Below are 20,454 nucleotides of genomic sequence, written 5' to 3'. Positions count from 1 at the left end.
TCCTGCCCAGAGGGTGTGGCCTCCCACTGATTATTGAGTCGGTTGCCTGGGCACCTGCTCTGGGAAGAATAAAGTGTGGCTAGTCTACCTTCCTCTGGAACCCATGACACACTGTTAGATGGCTGAGGGGGAGGCCTCAGTGTTTCCACTGTGGCATGATCCTTCCTGGGATTCCACCTCTGGCCCCACCCTAGAGATAGCTGCAGATCCTGAAGGGAATGAATCCATCACATCCTTGCTTTGTCTGTGGCCCAATGCTGCGGGAGGGGAGGGGGCAGGAAGGGGGGTCCTCTCTCATTTCCTCCCAGTGATGAATCACCTTCTTGGGAAATTCTACTCTGCGGGGCCCAAGCAAGTCCATGAACCACCCCTGGGCTGAGCTGGGCAGGTTGTAGCTTTCCAGGGAAATCCAGACTTCCTAGCCTTCACCACTGATGTCTCATAGCATGCATTTAACAATAAGCCCTCAGCAACTGAGAACCTTGGGATCACACAAACCACTTCCCTGAGGCAGGTGTGGAAAAACTTGAAGGTGTGTTTTTGGGTGTGTGTTTGAACATTTTACATGGAAGCAACGGAGACAGACCAACATGCCCATCCATGAAGGTAATCATTTCCACCATAACCATGCCACATCTTTCAATGTGGAGGACAGTGTCTCCCTCTCTCCATCTTTATGAAGTGCCTGCTGGGCACAGGGCATGAAGCTAGCACAGAAGTCCCAAGCAGTCTCTCATACCCTGCCCCCCATCTCAGGACAAGCCTCCTGGACACCCAGTCTCCTCCACCCCCTCTTTCCCCTCTAATCCAGATCCTTTACATCCCCCTGGCTCACGTATGGCCATGCTATGGCTCTGCTCTGGAATCTCTCATGGTTCCCTACAGACCCCCACGACTGGTCCCCCTGCAGCCCACAATGGAGAAACTTTCATGCATACAATCTCAGCTTTATCATTTTAATTATTCCTTTGGACTTTGCTCTGCCTGGTTGCCCGGCCTCCAGACCCTTATTCCTCCTGTTCCCAGGACTGGAATGCCCTTCTCAATCCCCCTCCAATACACACTTCTTTGGTGCTACCCCACCCTTTAAAGCCCCCACAGGAAGCCTCAGCTGCTCCTCCCTCGTAACCCAGAACTCACTTTGTTTCACACATCTCTGACATGTTGAGTCTCTTCTGTGTTGGTGTCATAACTTTCTAGACTGCTGCCTAGGGCTAGGGACCTATTCTTTGTAAAGTCTGCAGCCCTTCAGCATTTGGGGGATGAGGGGTATCTGTATACAAGTGGTGCCTAATAACAGCTCAAATCCTATCCTCTGCAAGAAGGCTTCCCTCCCCTCTGCCACATCAGGGCCTCCCATATACCCGCCCTCTAGTTGCAGAACACTTTGTTGTCTCCCCCATCTCAAGGGAAGGGAGTGTTTTTTGCCTTTCTTTGTATCCCTAGCGCAGTGCCTGGCTGTACACAGTAGATACTTAATAAATGCTTGTGGAATTGTTTTGAAGTCACATGGGGCCCCAATCTTAGGAGTTTGCACTTGAGTTGGTAAGGGAGCCCTGTCCCAGCCCCTTCTTTGTTTGAATTCTACAGTTAGAGTTTCATTCCTTTGGTGAGAGCTTTGATTCCCATGGATATCCCCAGGAAGGCACTCAGCCAGCCTTCTCCATACTTTGTACACTTGTGTGAATGAATTTGCTAGAGCCTTCCTGAGAGATGTTCATTGGGAAAGAGGAATAAGGAAGTTGGGTTGCTGATGTGGCTAGAGGACAACAGGCTTGGGGGTTAGAGTTGAGGAAGAGGCAGAGGAGGATACAGAATGGGGGCCCCTCTAACACAAATGAAAGACAAAAGATAAAGCTGTACTGACCCTAAGTAGCTTCCATTTCCCTGAGGCTAGGGACCTTAGTGGTTAGAGGGTCACAAATCTAAGGTTGCACAAGAGATGTCAGGGCCTTCTTGTTACAGGTAAAGAGACTGGGACTCTCCAAAGGTGACCTAGACCAGAAGCATCTGAGGCAAGGCTGAATCTGGTTCCTCTGAATATAGAGCCAGTGGTCTCCCTTGAGTGCTGGACTCATGCCCCAGCTTCTTAGGATCATCAATGTAGAGCCAACAGCAAATGAAGACATCCTCTACCTTAACCTCCTCATTGTTCAGGTGGAGAAACTGTGGTCCAGAAAAATGAGATGATTTCCCCATTGACACAGAGGAAATAGAAAAGCTAAAAGGTGGTTTTCCCTCAAATTATTGAATCTTTTGGTACAGAGGCAGGTGAGGAAGGGAAAGGTGAAGAGTAAGAGGGGGGGAGTGGGTGGGAGAGAAAGAAGGGGGGAGAGAGAGAGAGAGGGAGGGAGAGAGAGAGAGAAAGGGAGAGAGAGAAAGGGAGAGAGAGAAGGGGAGAGAGAGAGGGGGAGAGAGAGAGGGGGAGAGAGAGAGGGGGAGAGAGAGAGGGGGAGAGAGAGAGGGGGAGAGAGAGTGGGGGAGAGAGAGAGGGGGAGAGAGAGAGGGGGAGAGAGAGAGGGGGAGAGAGAGACGGGGAGAGAGAGACGGGGAGAGAGAGACGGGGAGAGAGAGACGGGGAGAGAGAGAGGGGGAGAGAGAGAGGGGGAGAGAGAGAGGGGGAGAGAGAGAGGGGGAGAGAGAGAGGGAGAGAGAAAGGGAGGGAGAGAGAAAGGGAGGGAGAGAGAAAGGGAGGGAGAGAGAAAGGGAGGGAGGGAGAAGGGGAGGGAGGGAGAAGGGGAGGGAGGGAGAGGGGGAGGGAGGGAGAGGGGGAGGGAGGGAGAGGGGGAGGGAGGGAGAGGGGGAGGGAGGGAGAGGGGGAGGGAGAGAGAGGGGGAGAGAGAGGGGGAGAGAGAGGGGGAGAGAGAGGGGGAGAGAGAGGGGGAGAGAGAGGGGGAGAGAGAGGGGGAGAGAGAGGGGGAGAGAGAGGGGGAGAGTTGAAGTTAGAAAAATAACCTTCACTGGTCAACAAATTCTAAGAGATGAAAGAACTGCACATCAGAGAACATGGTGGATTTCAGTTTCCTGTCATGTGAGAGAAAATAGACGGGCGTCCCTTTCACCTTGCTTTCCAGTCAGGAATACACAGGGTCCGCCCGGGGCAGACCCCAGTGACTGTGCCAAATTGGAGAGGCTTGGGGTTCCAGCACTCAGGGAACATTTCATCCCATCCACCTCCTTTTATTTACTTTTAAAGGGACATGTTTCCTGGTGGGGGGGAGGGACTCTCATTTCAAAGGCCACTCTTTTCCCATTTAACATTTATTACCCAAACATCACAGTAGAATGGTCAGTCTAACCTGGAGCACCAGCCTGAGGAGGGAGGGCCAACATTCCAAACATTTGCATCTGTTTTCATGAGAAATCTTCCGAGGTTCTGGAGGCAGGTCGATCCCCGCTTGGATGGGCCCCCCTTTGTCTGGTGGGTTATGGCCACCCAGCATGACAGACTCTGTGATCTGTCAATAGCGTCACCAGCTCCACCCCGGTCCAAAGTGGGAGAACCTACAGAGAGGCAGCATCAAGCACAGGATGTCAGAGCTGGGAGGGAGCTTAGAACGCAGAACACAGAACACAGAATGCCAAACGAGGGAGAGCCCTTAGAGCAGGTGATGTCGGAGAACAGAAAACCTTACAATAGAATACAGAATATCAATGATAGGAAAGAACTTGGGCACTACCTAGTCCTCATATGACAAGAGGGAAACTGAGGCCCAGGGAGCTTTCTAATGGGGAGGGGAGGATTTAGGACATCACAGTGCCTGGTAGAATTTACAGGGAGGTTTCTTTTTGTCTTCCCAACAGTCAGAGCAGCACAGCTGTGAACAAGCTGTCTCAGAGAGTCCAGGCCCAGAGCCCAGCACCATGCCTGTGTTTGTCACCTCACAACCACTTGAGAAGGGATTGCTTGCTTAACTGGTTGATTTAGGCTAAGCCTGGAGCATCAGACTGAGATGCGGCCAGAATTCTGGGTTAGGTTTGCGTTTCTAACATAAAGTGCCTCAAATGAGGTTGAATCTGGGTTTCCCCTAGTTCACGACCTCCCTTCCTTCAGTCTGTGGACAAAGAACCCATCAGCTGCTTGGCTGAAGGTGGTTCTGCCCTGGGAGACAGCCCTTGGCCAGTCTGTCCCCCATTCTGCACTGCATCACCTCAGTGTGCAGCCTTCTGAACTCTTCAACTTCCTTTCATGTGTGGTCTTGTGGCATTAAGGTGTAAGTACCATGAGGTCAAGGACCCTCTCACTTGTATTTGTATTTTATCTCTCCCTGTATTTCTCCATCTCTCCCTCTCCCCTTCTCTTTCTCTCTCTCCAATCAGCCAGGACAAAGGCACAGAAATGGGAGATGTATCATCGTTGTGTTAGGAACAGACAGAAAGTAGAACTCATGTGATGAATTTTTATGTACTAAGTGTGGGGAAAAGCCAACTGAAGTGAGATGATTTAGGTCTTTAAATGCCCTCTGATAATGAGTCTGAGGCATCTGGGAGACACTGTGATCAGAGAAGTACCAAGATCAGAGTCTCACAGAGGGAGCTTGAATGGGAGGGGGGTGGCCCAGAAAGGGAGGATGCTAGAAATGGGAAGACCCATTAGGAGCTGATTGGTAAGAGATGAAGACCACACTGGAGGAGTGACAGTTGTGTAATAAGTGGAGAGGAGACAGACATGAGAGAGATTGTTAAAGATTTGGCAAATGATTGGAGGCATGTATGAGAGGGAGGAAAACTCAAGGGCAGCCCTGAGACTGAGAGTGGTTAAAGGCAAGGATTGTGGTGCGCTCGACAGATTCAGGAAACTTTACAGGAGGAGGGAAATGAAGTGAGTTCAGTTTTAGACTGGTGGAGTTTGGTATACATCTGGAGTATCTGCTTCAAAACATCTAATTGGTGACACAGGACTTGACATTGATAGAGGCTGGGGCTAGGTCTATGGATCTGGGAGCTGTCTACATCCAGAGGTTTGTGTGACCCATGGGAGCTGACGAGATCATGGAGAAAGAAGAGGAGAAGGGAGCAGGATAGAGCCTTGGGGCTCTACCTATACCCATAGTCCTCCCAAACACTTAGGGGGAGTCATATGAATGGAGATCACCCAGCAAAGGAGACTAAGGAGGATTGAGCAGACTGCTAGGAGGAGAGCCAGGGGAGAGTAGGGTCAGAACAACCTAGAAGGAAGAGAATATTCCATAAAGAGGCCACAGAGAAGTCAAGAAGGCTGAAGAAACCATAAGATTTGGCAAGTAGGAGATCATGGATAATGATTTTTACTTAAAACTTTAACTTATTGAGAGTTTATATTTCTCTCCCACCAACTGTCTCTTTCCATCAAAAAAAGGAAGAAAAAAAAGTCTTGTAACAAATACTCATAATTAAATAAAACAGATTTCCTTACCAGCTATTTCTAAAATGAATCCTTGGTATCTCTGGAGAGACCTCAATAGATGGCTTCTTTTTCTAGGAGTTTGGCTAAGATATCTGAAGATAGCTTGAGGGGAGAGTAAAGTCAAATAATTTTTTTTTAATATTTTTTTCCAGATGAGAGAAATTCATGTTTGTAGGCATTAAGAAATTTGTAATTGAGAGATTTTGAAGACTGAGAAGGAGGGGATGGTCCCCAACAACCATAGTTTTCTGATAGTGGTTGTTTCTACTTAAAAGACAGATATCCTATCCACTTACCTTTTCTTTTCTTTTAAAGTTCAGTTTTCCCCCCAACATTTTATAAAAGATATTTAGCCAAAAAGTCCATGTCAGTTCCAGACTCCTCAGCTACTTCTTTCTCTGTGCTTTGTCTTTCCTCTTTTCTTCCATTCTAGTGGGAGCAGCCCTGTCAGCAGCAGAGAGGGGCACCAATCATTCCTAGGAGAAGTGCACCATGTCCCCACCACACCACATCCAGGGTTCACCTCCTAGGGAGCAAGGTTTACCTTCTCTGGAGCAGGCACTTGGCTCACCTCAGGGGCAGGTCTTTTACCGATAATCCAAGGTGAAGAGCTGGCATTTAAGCCTGCTGACTTAATGTACCCTCATTAACCCTCTGCAGCTGTGGACCTTATCAGCCTGAAAAATGGGGCAGACTAGATGCAGCTGGAATGAACGGTGCTAGTCCTCGGATTCTCTCTCCACGTCCCAGGCAGGACCAAGTCCCTTCCCAACCACGGCGGAGAAGTGGTCGCTGACTTTTGGGGCACCATTGCCATGGCCCAGCAGTGCTATTGACTTCCACTGCACAAGTGAGGAAACAGACTCTGAATGGTTACAAATCTACTGCCCAGAGTTGTACAACAATCCAAACCCACAAACACTCTCTGGAGACTATATTATATGGCATGCACTGTGCTAAGAGAACGTGGAACCCACTGCTGCCCTCTGGGAGCTTACGAACTGATGGGGGCTATAGCATAGAACCCCAGAATTTGAGAGCGGGCACTGAGCTCCACCTGTACTTAAAGAAGTCCCCTCCTCCCACAGATACCACATGGTCATTCACCCTCTGCTTCCCAGCCTCCAACCTCGGAGACAACCAGTTCCACTCTGGGACACCTCTCATTGTGAGTCTTATTAAATCTCTTTGCAGCTTTGATCATTTCTGTTCTGTCATTCCCGATAAAGAGATTGTTATTTGATGATTCTTGGCGTTAAGAGCAGGTACCTGAGAAACTGGGTTTCAAATCCCACTTCAGACATTTTTTATTTCCATGAGCTTGAGCCCGTTACTTTCCCTCCCAAGTTTGGAGGCAGCTCATTCCAGGGATATTTCTAAAGAGATTTGAACCTTTCACTGAGCCTCATCGAAGCTCTGTGAGGGGAATTCTACATTCCTCATTGTATAGGTAAAGAAACTGAGCGAGAAGAAGGTGAACCAGCTTGTGTGGAGTCACAAAGCTTGCTGGAATCAGAGGTGGATTCTGAATCCAGATCTTTGTGCCTCCAAATCCAGCTCCCTAACCATCCCATCACCCTGCTTCTCAAGGAGGGCAGGGAACATGCCTTCTCCAAACCCTGTGTTTCCAGTGTTGGTCTTTGTACACAGTAAGAGCTTAATAAATACTTTTTGATGAATCAATTATCCCAGCTCAGTCATTTTTCAGCTATGTGACCCTGGATGAGTTCCTTACCCTCTCAGTCCTGATATGAATCACTGGAGGGGGCTTTCCACCCTGAAAATCTCTACCCTCATGAAACTCCAGGTTTGGTTATAAAAGGTTAGAAAAAAGTAAGTGCTGGACTTGGGATTTCATTGTTACGTGGAATTTCCAGGATTGCAAACCCTGTGTAATCAATGCATGTCACACCCTCCCGGCAGCCTGTCTTAGAGAGCTGCCTTACTCAGGGTCACACAGTCAGGGACTTGAACCCAGGGTGTCCTGTCTTTGAAGCCAGCTCTCAAAACTGCTATATCACACTGTAGCTGCTGGTAAAACACAAGTGTATTAAAGGGGAAGACCATGGGCTTCTCAGGGGAGCCACATTCCCAAGCAAAATCAGCCTCCCTTTGATGTGTCATCTTGGGCACCTCAACTGCTCCAGGCAACCAAGCAGTTTTAGCAGAGAAAAGCTCTTCTCTGTAGAATCTCAAAGGGGGCCATGGACTGAGCTCAGCCTCTACCAGAACAAAAAAGCCTCGTGGGTTTGTGAGAAACCATGTAAACCTTAGAAGGACATGGCCTTCTTACCGTTGGGAAGCTTTTCCTTCCATTGAGCTGAAATCTGCCCCTCTGAAATGCTCTCCCTCCATGGGTTCTTTCGTCCTCAGAGTTCTGCTTGCTGGAGTTAAGTAGAGCCAGAGTGCTCTGTCTTCTCTAGGCACAGGGAGCCTCTGCTGTTTTCTGGGAGCTTAGCCATCTCTCCATCCTTGAGCCATTGCTGCCCCCTGCTGGAAGAGGGGAGGACAGTTGCCCCTGCCCCTGCCTCACCTGTGGGCACTGGCTCAGAACCTTAGCCCCCCATCCTAGGGCAGACTGAACTCTGAAAAGGCTGCTTTCCCACCCTGGCCCTCTGGGGCTCACTGAGGGACAAACACAGTAGGAAGATGGACACCTTGGCAGAAGCCAGGACTCAGTGTCCATCCCTTGTAGGAAGAGCCAAGATTCTTTTCTCAAGTACAAGTAGAGGGAATGTGTACAGTCTGGAGGAGGAAAACACAGATGGGCATCTTCATCATTGGGACTTACCAACAGCCTCCGCCTTGTTTTAGCCAAGATATCCTGGTCCTTGGAGGTGGCAGGGGAGTTGTGAGTGGCCTGTGTTTGAGATCAGAGGATCTAGTTCAAATTCAGATTTGTCTACTTACTACCTATGCGACCTGAGTCCTTTCCCCTCTCTGGGCCTTGTCCTCCTCCTCTGCATAACCCAGGGTCTTGAATTTGAGGCATTGTCCTATTCCTGAGCCATGATGCTTGAGGGTCCATGTCATTTGGGGGCTAGACCCTGGAAGTGTCGTTCAGGAAATCTGGGCCCAGCTGTCATGGAGCGAACACCCAGGGAGGCTTCATACAAGTCCCTCAAACCCACAGAGTCTCAACTTCTTCTTGTCAAAGAAGCCCCTGCCCTCTGTCCTGCTAATCCCCCAGTGTGTGAGGGGACTCTGAGGAGTCCATGGGTGGACAGGGCTTTGATCAGGTGCACCCCAAGTGGATGGAACTTTTGTTTTGATCAAACAAAGAGCAATTTACAAATCTTTGGTTATTTTCAATATCAGCTATTATTATTAAAATGATAAACAAGCTGAATCAACCAAGACTGAGGGACTACCTATTATGTGGCTTCCTCAGTCATCCTTCCCTCATATTCTGGAACTTCATGGGACTAAGACTGTGTGTGTGTGTGTCTGTCTCTATGTGTGTCTGTCTGTGTGTGTCTATCTGTCTCTGTGTGTGTCTGTGTGTGTGTGTGTCTGTCTCTCTCTGTGTGTCTGTGTGTGTGTCTATCTGTCTCTTTGTGTGTGTCTGCCTGTGTGTGTCTATCTGTCTGTGTGTATGTGTGTCTGTCTCTCTGTGTATGTCTGTCTGTGTGTGTATGTGTGTGTGTCTGTGTGTGTATCTGTCTCTCTGTGTGTCTGTCTCTGTGTGTATGTCTGTGTGTGTGTGTCTGTGTATGTGTGTGTAGGGAGGGATGTACCACAAAGCCCATGTCCAAAGCCCAGGGCAGTGGGATGGGGGTGGCATAGCTCCCAGGACTCCCGGGGTTGGGCTCTTGCCTCTTTATGTATGTCTGTTCCCCACCTGGGGCTTCAGTCTCATTCCTCTGTAAAATGACAATCTCAGAACCTCCTTCCATGAAGTCCCATGTTCTACCTTCTAATTCCCCTCCCACATCTGCCACTCTCTCTTCTGTGTGTTCTAAGGACCCTGCCTTACAACTGGGCTGTGTTCTAAGGGTCCTTCAGGTTCTACTGTTCTATGTTTCTGTTTGGATTTGGATGGCTTTAAAAGCTCTTCGTGATTGTCCACTCATCATCTTTGTCCCTTTCTCTCTTCCATCTTTGCAAAGACAGACACTCAGTTTCATACGCTGCTTGGGTGGTTGCCATCCTTCTCTTCCTCCCAAGGGACAGCTCAGGCACCCTCCTGTCCCCATCATTGTCTACTGGTGGACCCTTGCCTTGAGGAAGCAGGAGGGAATGGGTGGGATAGTGCCTCTCCAATATCTAAAGAAATAGGGAAGCACATTTTGCACACTATCCTTTGGGCCTGGAGGATCCCAGGGATCATTGGTGCTTCAAGAAAGCATGTGTCTCCAGTTGGTGTAGACTTTGGGCAAGGCTCTTTCCTGTTCAGCCTTACCTTCCTATCTGAAAAATACAGGGGTTGGATTTGAGGACTTCCAAGGTCTCTTCTAGCTCCAAATCTGCAAGAGTTCAACTGGATGGCTTTGGAACTGATTGAATTGGCCAACCCAAACACCAGTCATCATTGATTCAACGTCAACTCTCAGGAAGTCTCTGGTGGCATGCTTCACCCAGGGATCAGCATTCTTGACCCTGTGCTATTTAACATGATTGTTGAGGCCTTGGATAAAGGCTCAGATGACATGCTCCCCTGATATGTGAAGACCCAAAGCTGGGAGGGAGAACTAACCCAGTGGATAACAGTCAGGATTCAAAATGATCTTGGTGGGCCAAACAGAATGAGGTGGGATTTCAAGGAATAAATGTCGAATTTTCTACTTGAATTCATGTGATCAAAGTCAGACAGACAGAAATTTGTCAGAAAAAGATTTGAGGAGGCCTGCAAGCTCAGTCCTTCACTTTCTGGCAGCCCCAAACTAAAATAAACCCCTCAAATCTAGTGGGATCTTAGGTGGCATTAAAAGAGGCAAAACTTCTAGAACAAAGGAGTTGCTGGTCCCCCTGCCTCCAGCCTCTCCCCAATCCAGCCCATCCTCCATTTTTCAGCCACTAGTGACTGTCCTAAAGTGCAGGTCAGATCATGTCACTCCCCTACTCAATGAACTCCAGGGCTCACATTGCCTCCAAATCAAATAGAAAATGCTCTGTTTGACCTTCGAGGCTCTTTCATGACCCAGTTCTCTCCTCCCTTTCCAATCTTCTTACCCTTACTCCCTGATATGTCCTCTTTGAGCCCCTGAGCCTGGCCTCCTGCCTGTTCCATGAACAAGACCCATTATCCCTGCTCTGGGCTTCTCTCCAACTATTACCCAGTCCTGGAAGGCTCCCCTTTCCCACTGACCACTGACCTCCCTGGCTTCAAGTCTCGGCTAAAATCCCACCTTCTACAAGGAGCCTTCCCAACCCCTCTTAATTCCAGGGCTTTCCATTGTCTCCTATTTAGTCTGTAGAGAGCTTTTTAATACGAATATTGGTGGATTCTCTTCTGCCTCTCTTTCTATCTCCAGCACTTAGCCTAGTGCTTGACACACAGCTGGCACTCAATCATGCTTGTTGACTGGATCATAGCACCAGTGTGTTCTTCTCTGGCCAGGTCACATTTCTGGAGGCCTGTGTTCAGTTCTGGTCACTACTGTTGAGGAAAGACATTGATAAACTGGAGAGTGCCCAGAGGAAGGCAGCTGGGACGATGGAGAGCCTTGGGCTCAGGACACATCAGGAAAACAAACTGAAGAAATTGTGGCAATTGTGCCCCCACATGAGAAGGTTGGGGCCAGGCTGGGGTGGGATTGGGGGAGGGCGACAGCCAGTCTCATTTTCCTGGGCCCCAGAGAATCAAACCAAGATCTGCCAGTAGTCATTGCTGGGAGAGATCCCAGCACCACATCAGGAGAAACTGGCTGCTAGTAAGAGCCATCCTGGCATGGAATGGTTTGCTTCAGGAGGTACTGTGTCCCCCTCAAGGGAGGGCTGAGCCTTGAGGACAGTCCTTGGAGAATCTTGTTCAGGGTGGGTGGGGTGGTCACCCAGACTCCTTCCGATTCAGAGAGGACATGATTCTTTGATTTTCCTAAGAAGCATGTTTTGGGGCAACTCATCCATAGTTTATAAAAATAGCTGATATTTACAGGGAATTGCCAGACTTGCAAGATGCTTTAAGCCAGGCCATGGAGGAAGGCACTGGACATCTTCTTATCCTCACTGACAGATGGGGAAACTGAGGATCAGTGATGTCAGGTGGCCTAGCCCTGGCTATGAGGCTATCACTGTCAGAGGGCCTGCAAATTTCAATCCGGTTGACTGCATACTGTACCACCTTCTCTGGCTGCCGTGGCTGGAGTCATGATAAGGAGGCTTTGACTATGGTGACCTTGTTGCCAGGTGCTGAATCCAAGGGGCTGGACAAGGGAAACCTTGTTTGGTGAAAGGATGGGTCTGGGTTTAAGGGGGCCAGGTGGCCATGAATGGTAGAGGAGCCACCTGCCACTAGCTTTTCTTGGCGCATTTTACTAGCTTCTACGTACTTCCTGGAGGGTGGGGGAGTCGCTGGGCAAGGGCATCAAGATAAGATTCTGGGAGATAGAAGCCCTGGCATCTGGTACCTCCAGACTTTGCTCTTTACCTGTCTTTTTTCTGTTCTGAGGCTGTGGTGGCCTGAGGGTGCCCAGCATCACCATGCCTGCCTACATCACCCAAGGGCCAGAGGAGCTCCGGTGGAAGCTGAGACCTGGTGGTGAGATCTTGGGCCAATGCTCCCTGACTCTCATGTGATCTAATTCCTCTTCATGAGAGGTAGTTTCTTCAGGACCATTCGAGCTCCTGCTCTGGCCTCGGAGCTGAGGCCCAGTGAGGATATCCGAGACTGAGGGGCCTTCAGAAGGTCCAGAGCAGGTCAGGGAGAAGGAAAGTACTCAGGAAGAATAAGAAACCAGAATGTTTCCTGATATTCAGGAAAGGCCCATTCCCCTGGCCTGCAGCTCTCAGCCGCCATCTCGTTCTATCTTGTATTATCCATTACCTGTGTCCAAGTCATCTCTATCCCCCTCCCCATTATCTGGGAAAGCCAGTGTGGCAGAGAGGAGATCGGTCCAGGAAGTCCTGAGTTCAGGGCCCTCCACTGACCTCTATTTGCTGCATGACTCTGGCCTTAACACTTTACCTCTCAATGACCCTAGGCAATTCTCCAAGCCTCTAGGCTTGGTGAAGGGAGTTTCCACACCAGGAGCTCCTCACTCTGATGGAATCACAGGTCTAGACTGCACCCCCTTCCCTCTCCAGATGACTGGCAGACTCAGTTGAGATGAAAGAGCTCTGTAAACATTGCTAATTACAGCTGATATGTATGGTCCATGCTAAGTTTGCAGAGGGTTTCGTGTACATCCTCCTGTAGGTATAGATAGATGGATAGATAGACAGAGAGATAGATAACTCTGCTATGATAAATTAATTGATCAAGTTGGATGGAATGGAAACACTGGAGAGAGAGGCAACGTGGAAGAGCAGGGGGCACTGTGCCTGGAGTCAGGGAGGCCAGGGTTCAAATCCTGCCTCACACTCTTAGCTGTGAGATCGTGACAAGTCACAGTCATTCCTTCATCTCTTACCTGAGGGGTGGACTTACTGGCCTCAACAGTTCCTTCTAGGACTCTGAGTAGAGAGTGAACCTATTTGTTTTAACTTAGGACCTGTGGCCACAGGCTTCCTCCCCTTCATTCCCCTTTTTTTTTCCCTGAAAACTGGACATTCATTCCTTGTGACTCCTGAGACCAGAGGAAAGATGAGGGTCACATATTTAAGGAGGTGGTCCACCTTCCAGGAATTTCTGAATGTGGCCACCAGATGGCAGTGCTCACTCATATACTTAGCAAGAACTCAAAGTCCAGGTGAGCTGCAAGGTAAGCCTTCCCTAGGACTGGGGCTTCCCTTCCTATCTCCAAGAGCATGGTGGGCTAGGGATGGAACTAGGGCAAAGCATGGCCCAGTGCCTTGGCTTAGCCATCACCAAGCCTCATTGAGTGTCTTCTGTGTGCCCAGTCTCTTGTTTGAGGCAATGGAAGGACCAAAACAGTCCCCTTCTGTTCCTGTTCTCAAGGATATGAGGGCTCTGGCTCCAGGTTCATGGATGGCCTGTATCCCACTCCTCCTGGCCTCTTCATGGTTCATAGCTCAGACCCTCTGCGATAAAGAGGAGTCATATTGACCCCAGCTGAGGATCCCAACAATCAGCCTCCAAAGAAAGTCCTCTGGAAGGCCAGTAGGTCTCTGCAGGTCACTGCTTGCTGCAGTGAGCAGAGGTGGCCTGCCATGCTATGGATAGGATGCTGGATTTGGTGTCGGAAGTTCTTACTCAGCCGCACTTAATGGTGGGACCTTAAGCAGAATCAGCTCTCTGGGCCTCAGTTTCCTTCTTTGTAAAATTAAGACATTGGACTAGATGGTTTTTGGGGTCCTTTGGACTCAACAAGTCTACCATCTTCTGACCTTTGGTTTTCCTATTGTGTGGTAGGGTCTAGTTCAGAGCCATAGCCCTTGAACACATCCATCTGACATTGACAGTTTGGACAGCAGTGCCTGCTCTGGATTCTGTGATAAAATGGGAAAAGGGGATAAGGCACCATCCCCACCCTGAGATCTTTCAGTCTAAGAGGGTACATGCACACCTAAATCAGTGTAGAATGTGACCAGTTCATATTATTCAGCTTGGTGGTTAAAACTCTTTGCACTCTGGCTCCTGACCGATTTGCAGACTTATTGCACATTAGGCCCCCTCACGTCCTGTTTGTTCCAGTCCAATTGGCCCATTTACTCTTTCTTGGATGGAGCACACCATTCCTCACCTTTGTACAGGCAGACAACCATACCTGAAGAGAGCTATCTCTTCACCTTTACCTCTGAGAATCTCTAGCATTCTTCAAGGTTTCTGTCTATCTGACTGATAGGTATTCATCCACTTGACTTTTCATGTGTGGATAGTAAATCCAAAATCTTTTAAGTGATTACAGATTTCATTTGGGAGGCTCTGCAATGACCCTGATTTAATGCAATTCAATTAGATTCAAAAGGACTTCTTATTCAAGGAATACACCATCATGGAATTGTACGATGGAAAGATAAGATAGGCTGGTCACTTGCTAGCCCAGGTGGTCCAACAGCATCCTGGTGATGTTAGCAGAAAGCAGGGGAGGCATCAGGGATGGTAGGTAGATAATGAACCTTTGGGAGATCACAGAGGAGAACTGCATGGGATCGGAGGCTGGGATCCATGTGACAGAAGGGAATGTCCACATCCCTGAGGTCACAATTCCTTAGAGAGTGTCTGAGTATCAGCAAAGTCCTGGGCACTTGGGCAGGAGAGTGAACCCTGCCCTACAAGTCAAGGGGCAGGAATACATAAGAACACATGAGAGTAAGTACATCAAGTTGATCGCGGCAGCCAGACCAATGTCCTCCATAGACATCTGGAGATCTCCCCATCCACAGGACATGGCTGACTCTTGGACCTGTAAACCTTCTTGGCAGGTGATCTGGTCTCTCTGTGGTAGGCCCTGCTTCACCCTGGTCACCTGGAGGCCATGGTGCAAAGTCATCTGTGTTGGAAGAATCTTGGATGATGGCCACCAGGCTAAGGGAAAGGCCTTGCTAGGGAATGGTGTTGTGGGCCAAGGACAGCTTAAGGCCCAGAGAGGATTCCTGGCCTTTGAAGAAGCCTTCTCCCCATCCCTACAACCTTGCCCACTCACAGATTCCAGAATCCCTTTACCAGGGAACAAAGCCACTCCCATTAGAAAGTGCGAGTTAGGGTTAGGATGTGAGATTAGGAATGAATGCCTCCTGCAAAAGGGAGATTGTGAGAACAGAGAAAGAGAAGATGGGAGGCCTGGAAGAAGGGCCTTTTACACTGAGGTCAGACTCTGCCCAAGTCAGTACTCAGTACTGATTAGCCTTCTAGCCTGCAGGGGCTAGTCCTGATGCCCCCAGAGTCAGAGGAAAGGAACCCCAGCAGGTGCAACCTCTCATCCAGCCCCAAACTCTTCTCTGGTTCCTACCCAGTGTAAAAATAAAAGTAAGATTCAGACAATGAGTGTCATTGAGGTCAGAGGACAAGAGCTCCCAGGGATTTGGGGTGAACAGAGGAGGTTTCCTGGAGGAGGAAGGACTAGAGAAGAGCTGAAGAGGGGATGGCCAGAGTGCCCCATTGCCTTGGGGAAGAAGTCCAAGTGCCTGAGTCTGGCATTCAAGGCCCTCCAAAATCTGCTCCCAGGCCCATGACCTGCCTAATATCTCTTTAACCCAGGGACAAGTTTTCTTCATCAATCCAAGTGGGAAAATTATAGGAGCAAGACTGGGGAATTAGAAGACATGTTGGAAAAACAGATCAGGCTGACAGAGGCAGAACATCTTGTGTATGTGTGTGTGTGTGTGAGTGTGCATGTGTGTGCACACACACGCATGAGCACATATGCTTGTGAGATCATGAAAGACAAGACTGAAATTCTCGGTGAGTGCAGATTTTGGAGGACTTTGAAATAACAGATTCAGTAATCTGGACTCACCCTAGTAGATGATAGGGAGGAAGATTCTTGAGGAGAAAAGTGGTGCAGTCAGAACTACTTAGGGAGAATTGACAGTAGCCCTGTGTAAGCCAGATTTGGAGTAGAAGTTGGAGGAAGACTGAAATGCCCCTCCAGAGGCCGTGCACTTCATGCCACAAGCTTGAGATGCCAAGCAAATGGTGGTGTTTCTGAATGGTGCATTGGGTCCAAACATGCCCTGGGGATCTCAACCAAGCATTTTCATCCATAAAAAAGGTACTGGTTTATGGGTGCCAGGTATTAAGCAAGGTGCTGGAGATTCAAGGAGAGAAATGAAGCAGCCCCTGTCCTCAAGGAGTTTCCAATCTATAGGGAAAGACCATGTGTATGAATGTCATGAACCTACCCCAATGTGCTCACCTTCAAACCTGTCATCCTTCCCCAGTCAAGCTCCCTACCTCAGTCTCCTCATCATGCTTAGGCATTTCGGGCTTTGGCCAAATGACTCAGTTGGAATGCTAACTAGGCTATGGTCTGAGGCCTTCCTGGCTTGGTGGTAGAGCCAGTCACTGTCAAAGTTGCCATTCCCCACATACAAGGCCAGGCTCTTTGCACCTTCATATACACACACACACACACACACACGCACGCACGCACGCACGCACGCACACACACACACACACACACACACACACTCACCTCCGTGCCTCTTTCCTACACAATGTTTCTGGTCAAAGTGCACACAGATTTTTAATGCAAACTCATTCAAAGGAAGGAAATGTTGTCTGATCATTAACCATTCTGTTTATTGATTTCCCCCCACCCCCACCCCACCCTTGCAACTGGGGAATAGGGAAAAATAGCCATGTTAGGAGGTCACTGGGCTGGGAGTCAGAGAAGTGGGTTCTGGCTGCAGACAAACCTGGGTAAGTCACCAAGAGGAGATAGGCCCAGACTCTCACCTTCTTCTGTCTTATGGACAGTATCTTCTGAGCTGGCTTACTGCTCTTTCTCAGCCTTTTTGGCTGGTTCATCATCCATATCAGGCCTCCTCACTGAGGGTACTCACCAAGCTTCTGGCCCTGCCCTTCCCTTCTCTCTGTTCTTTCTGTCCTTGTCTCTCTGACTCTCTCTGTCTCTCTCTCTCTATCTCTCTCCCTGTCTTTCTCTCATCTCATCAGCTCCTGCGGATTCATCTCTATTCATGTGATTCCCAGACCTAGTTAACCAGGAAGATTAAAGAGTGATAAGCTGAGATTCTACCTTAAGCCAGCCATGAATCTGACCTTACTATCTTGGGAGGATTGGGTGAGGGTGGGGTGGGCAATAGTAAGCTTCGTTGTTGCCAATGAAGCTTTGACTTGAGAAGTCATGGAGATAGCTTCGTTAAGGGAACCTCTGATTAGAAAGTAATAATGATATAATACTAAATAACACTGTAATAAGCATGTTACACTTGTTATCTCACTTCATCCTCGCAGCAACACTAACAAGTAAGTGCTGTTAGGAGCTCCATTTTACAGATGAGGAAACTGAAGCAACCAGAAGTTAAGTGACTTGCCCAAGGTCACCTAGCTCATAGGTGTCTGAGGCAGAATTTGAACTCAGGTCTTCCTCACTCCAAGCCTGGCACACTGCACTGTGTGACCAAGAGGGAGAACAATTGATGAAAGTGTAGGGCAGAAGCCACGCTATGTGGTGACAAGAACAGGAACTTCCCAGGAAAGGAAAGCACGGGTGGGTCACTATCTGTGCCATGGGAGGGGATATCCTCATTGTTGGACTCCTTTGCTCAGTCCTCTCTTTGACTCACCTCACATGCCAGGGCCCTCCCCTGAATCACTTGGCGTTTGACTCAGTTCAACAGACATTTTTTAAACTCCCCCTATGTACTAGGTATGCTGCTAGTCTCTGGGAAATAGAGACCAAAAATGGAAACTCCCTGCCCTCCAGGAGTTTATATTTTACTAGGAGAACACCAACAGGACTCTTGACGGCTTATCCCTTGCTCTTACCAGTCACAACTAACCCACCTGCTTTTCTGATCGCAAAAGTCTCCAGTGACATCCTCAACACGTTTTCTTCTACATAGCTCTTTCTTGGTAATGTCCCCAGCTGGCCCCCCCACTGATCGCTGACTTCTTCTCCTTCTCCTCCCCCTCCTCTTCCTCCTCCTTCTTCTCTTTCTCCTTCTTCTTCTTTTCCTCCTTCTCCTCCATCATAGCCCACCAACTCTACCTTTCCCATAACTTCCCCCTCTTTGAGAAGAGAAACTTTCTCTTGTAATTAATAAAAACAGTCAAATACACCAAATTCATACATTGGTGACATCTGAAAATGTACATCTCACCCCCCACAGACAGTTTCTGGTGAAGCTGCCTGAGTTGTCTTTCAGACTTTAATGCTTGAATACACACACGTACTCACACATGCAAATGTGTGTGTGTGTGTGTGTGTCTGTGTGTGTAAATGTGCTTTATCTGAATAACCTTTTGGAGCCTGTGCTGTGCTGGACACGAGACATTAAATACCCATTAAAAAAATCTCGGCAGGAACCAGATTCATTCCAAGGTATGTGTATCTCTTAGGGATCACTGGCTAGGATTCTCAGGCTTAGAGAAACTTTTAAAGGTGGCCTCTCAGAGCTCATATTCCAGGGAGAAATGCCATGTGTGTGCCCTGAGTGTTTCCAAGAGGCGTCTCCACTCGAGGCTTAGCTCCGATGTGCAAATTGATCCTGACATTCTGTCATCAGCACCTCCAGCTCAGACCCAACTGGCGAGACACCCCCATGCACCAGTTGTGGGCTCCTGCCATCTTCTGCTAAAGATAGCCAGCCCTGAGCGAGAGATCCTCACTAACATTACAGGCTCATTAGAGGAGTGATGACAGGTTGTGGTGGGGGGCCCTGGAGAGGAACCCCCAACTGCTACCGTCCATGCTGCCGTTTGTGCTGAGTTTGGTCAGCTGTCCTAACAACCAGGAGGACACAGGATCCACACTCCCCCACCCAGGATCAGCTCTCTCAGCCTAATGCCGATCTCCAGAGGTGTTCTGCCCAACCAAGTCTTGGCTCCCTCAGCCCTTGTGGGACCATGGATTAAGGCAAGATGGACATTCTTTATTACATTGTAGGAAGGCTTTGCTCCAGTCCCAGAGGAAAGAGTTTTTTTTCTTGGAAATTTTTACCTCCATACATTCTGCATGTGTTGGTCTCTTAGATGACAAAGTATATAGGGAGAAAGAAAAATAAATAATAAATTTCGAATTTTTAAGGCAGTTGAGAAAGATCTGCCTGGCACTCTGTGCTTTCAAAAAGAGTCCAAAAATGGGAATATCTTACCCCAGCTTCCCTCCAGTGGGAATGGATGGGTCCATCTGGTTGACCCAAATAACAGCAAAGTGAGTTGTGGGCTGGCCAAGCTGCAAGTTCCTCCTTCACCACCAAGCTCTTCTCCCTCAATGTCCCCAACCCACCCTACTCTAGGCTTTCCTTCTCTTCATATTGACCTCTGTCTGCCTCCTAGAAATTCCTCTGCCATTATTTTGTATTTATTTATTTGCATACATGTTTTTCTCCCAAAGAATGCAAGCTTCCTGAAGGCAGGGACTGTTTCATTTTTATCTTTATGATACATCTACCAGCTCCAAGGTGGATGAAGGTGGTTCCCTGGAGGACAGCCCTATGATACTGTATGCTGCGTAGATAGAGACAGCCATGATCTCTAATTCACTGAGAGACCTCTGAGGCTAGGATGCAGAGTAAGGTGGAGAGACTTTGGTGAAAGAGAGAGAGGAGGGAGGGTATTAGAGGCATTCCATGGGACATTGCTCCATGTCCCATGATTCCCAGGACCTGCTCCCAGACACTTCGAAGAGTAGATTACTCTGGGGACATTATTGTCTCCTGGTTGAGCTGAGATTTTATCTTGCCCCTTACTCTCAGAGATCACTTACTATTGTGTATTCTATTATCTAATCTAATCTGTATCACTTCCCTCATTGCTGTTCACTGCTTGCTCCGTAAATCTGCTTGCTCGATATGCAAGACTGTTTCATGTGTCACCAGTATGTGGTGGAAGTTAGTCAAGGTGCCTAGAGAAGGACCAGAGAGTGACCAGTCATGTTTTTCCTGGTCCTTAAAAAGGAGCAACATAGGACAAATGTCAGAAGTGAAATGGAGAGCTGGAGATAGGAAAGTGGAGTGACCACCTGGTCAGCCTTGTCCTGCATCCTCTCTGCTCCTCCCCAAGCATAGTATTCCAAGTGATGCCATCTCCCTCTTGCTCCTCTCCACCAAGATGGCAATCCCCTTCTCCTGGCGATGGGAGAAAGCCTCCATTTTGGAAGAGAAGCCAAGCCAGCTGAATCTTCCTTTCCCATCTGGCTTTGAACTCTTTTGGACTTCTCCATCATGTACCCCCATGCCAAGTACCTTTCCTCTTTCCTGTGACCTTTTCATTTCCTTCTGTATATTGTCTTCCCCCATCAGATTATAAATTCTTTAAAAATAGAGGCTGTCTTTCTTTCTTACCGTTGTATCCTCAGCACTTACCACAGTGTATGGCA

At 48.6% G+C, this 20,454-nt stretch overlaps 2 long non-coding RNA genes across 2 annotated transcripts; one reads left to right on the top strand and one right to left on the bottom strand.

The window, feature by feature from the left end:
• The first annotated feature begins 86 nt into the window (after positions 1-86).
• Positions 87-2,231, top strand: LOC140524692 (uncharacterized). The gene is made up of 2 exons (XR_011973800.1): positions 87-606; positions 1,966-2,231. It is a non-coding gene; the product is annotated as an uncharacterized lncRNA (long non-coding RNA).
• Positions 2,232-3,245: 1,014 nt separating this feature from the next.
• On the bottom strand, positions 3,246-6,042 carry LOC140524693 (uncharacterized). Its single transcript, XR_011973801.1, has 4 exons — positions 5,931-6,042; positions 5,683-5,830; positions 5,396-5,488; positions 3,246-3,504 (listed from the first exon to the last, which is right to left on the bottom strand). It is a non-coding gene; the product is annotated as an uncharacterized lncRNA (long non-coding RNA).
• Between the last annotated feature and the right edge of the window lie 14,412 nt (positions 6,043-20,454).

This window comes from Notamacropus eugenii, chromosome 2 (genome assembly GCF_028372415.1).
Source record: "Notamacropus eugenii isolate mMacEug1 chromosome 2, mMacEug1.pri_v2, whole genome shotgun sequence".
NCBI classification, from domain to species: Eukaryota; Metazoa; Chordata; class Mammalia; order Diprotodontia; family Macropodidae; genus Notamacropus; species Notamacropus eugenii.
Note: the sequence above shows the minus strand (reverse complement) of the source record. Positions and strands in the feature narration are given on the sequence as shown.